The sequence below is a fragment of the Arachis stenosperma genome, chromosome 4, assembly GCF_014773155.1.
Source record: "Arachis stenosperma cultivar V10309 chromosome 4, arast.V10309.gnm1.PFL2, whole genome shotgun sequence".
Classification (NCBI taxonomy): Eukaryota; Viridiplantae; Streptophyta; class Magnoliopsida; order Fabales; family Fabaceae; genus Arachis; species Arachis stenosperma.
The window spans coordinates 13950860-13955940 of NC_080380.1; the positions used below are offsets into that span (position 1 = coordinate 13950860).

The following is a 5081-nucleotide window of genomic DNA, read 5'->3' on the forward strand; positions in this document are numbered from 1 at the left end:
TGTTTGAAAACACTTCCCTCATTCCCTGACAAAGGAAAATATAACAAAGGGCAATATTACCAATAGTACCTCTCTGAGTAGTCATGCTATCCTTCCCATGGCAATTTTAATGCACCAAAACTAGTTGAATATGCATAAATCATGTTCCAAAAACATACTGCATATTAAAAACAAACTTAGGAAGAGTGTTGTACTTTAGAACAGAGCAAACCTGTAAATAGCTTGAAACATGCTGTTTTGTGACTCCTGGCACATTCATATACTCATGTATTTTCTTAGGACCAGCTAATCATCATAAGAAAAAGAAAATAGATACTATTATCATTACTGTACAAGATTATAAGCATGTAGCAAGTAGCCATGGCAAGAAATCGAAAAGGATTAAATGAGTTTTTTGGTCATGTAAAATTAGTAGGTTATAGTTTTGAATTATTATTGAAGATGATGGTAGAGATCAATTTTAGGGATGATCTGAATATATGTTCAGAAACTAAAACCATAAATTGCTAATTTTAAAGGGATCAAAAGTTGAAGGGGACTAAATTTAATTGTTAAAGTTGAAGTAAAATGAAATAAAATATGACAAAAGCTGCTTATAAAAGGTTAAAATAAAATAACAAAACCAAAATAAAAATTGAAAATAATCTTATTTAATAAGAATCAAAACTAAAATCAAATAAATGTTATAGCAATCTAAACCATTGGTATTATAACTTTTTAGTATGGTGTCTTATATTATCTCAGTAATTATTATTATTATTATTATTATTATTATTATTATTATTAAAACACTAACACAGTTAATAACAACAGCCTTTTATTTATATATATATATATATATATATATATATATATATATATATATATATATATATATGCTATTTCTGTTTTGAAATAAGCCTCAGTGCGCCCCAATCATTATACTCTGTCTTCCACCACATCCCTAACTCAGCCATGAATCCAGTGAACCAACCTTTCACCCAGAGAAGCTCTCACCTCTTGTGCTCTTGCCTGTCTTTATTGTCACCGATGAGAACTGCTCATCTCCCGTCACCATCTCGGTCTCTAGAAGTTGTCTGTCGCATCGCCGTCTCTGCCCGCGTGGTCATCGTCGGTTCCGATCTACTGCTGGCCCGTCCTCTCTTCTCCAATAAGCACCAATATTTCTTTCAATTTGTGATGTTAAAATGTGATTATGGTAGGTGTTCTTATAGTCAATGAACTTTGTGCATATATCGATCTTTGTACGATGCTCCTCTATCTTTTGATCAAAATTGGTAATATTTAGAGAGTTGAGACAGTTGAACAAATTCCTATTATGATAACCAATGCTATTATGAACCTTTCAATTAATCAAGTCTCATTTTTTTATGAAATCCTACTCCATTAACTTCACCAACATACACAGATGATTTTGATGAAAGCATACTCCAATTAATCATCTCCTCTATAACCGAAAGCAACATCGCCCATCTATTTCTTTGATTTGTATATTTGGTCAATTTGTGATTACTTGTCCTTCTGTCATTTTTTGAAAATCATCTTAAGTAGGATTCAAAATCCAAATCAATTGTGGGGATGATTAAGAATAGCGGAAAAAAAAATTGAGGTGCCCACTGCCTACCATGGAGAAAATGCGAGACAACTAATAATTAACTAGCAAAACAAATTCTCGAAGATACTGAAAAAATAGTCTAAGTACACGGTTATATGCTTATTTGGGTTGTTAGGCTTCTTTTTCCTTATTGTTTCCGTTTTAGTTTCCTTTAAAAATAACATAAAGAGTATACATGCTTATAACTATGTGTTGTGCTGGTTAACTCCTTACATTGTATAATTGTATTTTTCTGGTTAATTTGTATAAACATAACTTACCAGCATTATGTATTATTGGAGATAATGTGATTGATTTTTTTTTCTGCATCCTGTTATTAGGAATTTAAAATGACTAGGAAAGGTCGTTACACGAAAAAACCAAAATTGGGATCAGGATGTCAGCAACCTCAAACGACTCCGTCTCTGGCTTCAGCTTTTCACCACGATGACTCTCAAATTTCCCCGGCCAACGGTGATGGTGTTCTTACAACCTCACGCCCGTTTCGTTTATCGCGCAGTGAACCAAGGCCTGCTCCACAGACGAGCACAAATAGCAATCAGAACTCAGAGATAGGCCACGTAAACTTGGACGCTAATGCAAACGAGGTAGATTTTCTTAATCAAAAAGTTGATGACCTCTTTGTTGCTTTTGATGCTCAGAGTCGCAAAAGACGCAAGACTACAGAGTTTTTGATGGTTAAGATCATCAGTAACGTATTTAATAATTTTTCTTTGATCAATTTACGCTAGACTCTATGTTATTTATTAGTCTTCGTGCATGCTGTCCATAATGGAGACACATATAAGGTATTATATTTGGCTTATAGATTTCGATGGCACAATCAAGCCGGCAAAATTTATATTTGGCTTATAGATTTTGATGGCACAATTAAGCCGGAAAAATTAAGTGTGAGGGAGGCTATGGAACGGCCTAACGGTAGAAGGATCATGCTTAAGTTCAACAACGAAAAGCAGGCAATTGGAGACAAAGGCGGACTGTTGAGTGGCGTTCTTAGTCTGCTAAGATCTGACTATGAAAAATTTTCTATTTGTGAGGAAAGTTGGCGTAAGATTACCACTAAAGACAAGGTTTATAAAGAATGTGTCAAGGTAAAAGTTTATATCCGTGTTGAATTAAATCTGCTTATTTGTTACAAGTATTAACAAATTGTATTATCTATGTAGCAAATTTTCCACTTTGATGAAGATAGTGAAAGAACTATCAATAAAAATATTTTGAAAAGTATAGGGAACTCTTGGAAGGATACAAGGCTGAGGTTGTATGATGCTCATTACGAGCCAACATCAACGACTGAACAAAGTATTGAGAACCGTCCGCCGGGAATTGATCGAAAGCATTGGAGATGGTTCCTTGACTATCGCGCCAAAGCTAAGATGCAGGTAAAAATAGTATATCATTGGTACACAACAATACAATCACAATTGCATTGAGTCTTCTTAAATCAGTTTCTAATCCCCCTTTATCTCTGATGGACTAATAGGAGAAGTGCAAAAAAAAACGATAAATCGATCAAAACAACTTTATACCTACATTGGCGGTTCGAAAAGCTTCGCATGGTGGAGGAAAAAAGAGGTACTTTACTTTTTTATTCACTCTTTGGACTTGTACTTTACTTTTTTTATTCACTCTTTAGACTATCTCTATCTCTACATTCTCCTTGATTGTGTGGAATACAGTAATGGCATAAACTTTGTTGTTACATTCGGAACAATAAGGAAGGAGAGTTATGGATCAAAGTGCACAAAAAAAGGATGGCTCCTATATCAATGATGAAGCAAGAGCAATTGGTGTAAGTACTAATTATAATTGATCTTCAAAATTATGATCTCAAATGGGTTAACAGTTTACTTCTCTATATTTTATTTTGTTTTTTATTTCTTTACTGAATAGTTTACTTCATAAATTGGTTTGTATTGGATTGGAAACATCAATAAAATATTCAAAGATGAGTTTCTATTAGTCCTAATTCATCATCTTTTCACCACAATTTCATCTTCTATGTCAAATTGGACCCAAAGAAGTTTCTGTTGGTTGTCCACAAATTGTGTGAAATTCTGAGGCTACAGTTTGAATTAGATTAAAGGAATTGATTTCGAAATTCACTTCAGTAGCGTTATACTAAAAATCTTTTGCTACGAGTGGAATAAGGCTACAAAGTTTGGGGTTTAGATTCTTATCTATACATAGATAGTGAAAATATCCGTGTTTGTTTCTTTTTCAATTGATGCTTCTTAGTTGCCTCTTCCTTGTATGCTGAGCTATATTTTTAGTTTTAATTAAATTGAATGTATTTGTATCGGATCCATATTGTTGATTTATGTCTATAGGAAAGACTTGAGGAGATTGAGCAACAGGATGAGTCTTCCAGAGTGTTGTCTCAAAATGATTCCATTGCTTAAGTTCTCGAAAAAGAGAAACCGGGTAGAGTGCGTGGTGTGGGTTTTAGACCAACTCCTAATCAACTCTTCGATCCAAATTCGCATCCGTCGAGCAACGGAGTCTAAGTAGAGGAGACCTAGAGGAAGCTGATGAATGAACTACAGGCAGAGCTGGAAGTCGAGAAGTTGAAAATTAAAAGAAGGCGATGGAGGATGAAGCAGCAACAGAGAAGAAAAGGAGGAAGGTGACAGAGAGTGCTTAGATTTATCTATTTCAACGGTAGGGTGAGGAGCTGCCACCAGACATCGCTGCAGGAATGAGTTCAGTGGAATGATAGAGTGAAATATAGTATATTAGGATTGGAGATATTTTGGATTAAAGCAAATATTTTTTTGAAGTAGACTATGCAATTTTTTGTAAGAGATTTGTTTTCTTGATATTTTCGTAAATATATTTTGTTTTGTAGATAATTTTTTTGTTTTTGCCACAAGTTTAGATTCTAAGGTTGAAAATAATAACTCTTATAATAATTATAAATCCAAAAAGCAAAAAAAATTTCTATAATATTTTAAAATAATTATGCGATTTTTAAAGAAAAACCTAAATTTTGCATTTTTTATTTTTCTTAATTTAGCGGCGGTTTTAAATCGCCGAAAAGTGTCTCAAAAATTGAAAAGTCTGTCCGGGATTGCGGCGTTTTTAAAACTGCCAGGCACAAACTTAAAATTATTGCAGTAAAGAGTGGCGGTTTTAAAACCGCCAGTAAACATACTAGTCATCGTGGCACTCCCCTTTTGTGGCGTTTATACCAGCGGTTGCTGGAAACCGCCGACAAACCTAATCCCTGAGCTCATAACCAGGATGATCTGGTGAGCCGCAAGCTTTTAATTTTGCGGCAATTTAATACCGCTGCTAATCATAAAAAAACCGCCGCGAATTTATGCCTATCTTTTTGTGAAATAATAATAAAATTATAAATTAAGTTATTATATCAATTTTTAAATTAAATATTTTTATTTTATATAATTAATTCCAAATATAATGTTTTATTTTCATTTCAAATGATTTTAAATTAAATTAAATC

The 5081-nt window shown here is 33.5% G+C and overlaps 1 long non-coding RNA gene across 4 annotated transcripts; it reads left to right on the top strand.

The window, feature by feature from the left end:
- Positions 1–900: 900 nt before the first annotated feature.
- Positions 901–4436, top strand: LOC130973402 (uncharacterized). Of its 4 annotated transcripts, none has more exons than XR_009084129.1 (6): positions 901–1198; positions 1936–2706; positions 2782–2997; positions 3099–3190; positions 3295–3407; positions 3946–4436. It is a non-coding gene; the product is annotated as an uncharacterized LOC130973402 (long non-coding RNA). The 4 variants fall into 4 exon arrangements; XR_009084128.1 differs by having other exon boundaries at positions 1936–2202; positions 2424–2997; XR_009084130.1 differs by having other exon boundaries at positions 1936–2202; positions 2471–2997.
- The last annotated feature ends 645 nt before the right edge of the window (positions 4437–5081 follow it).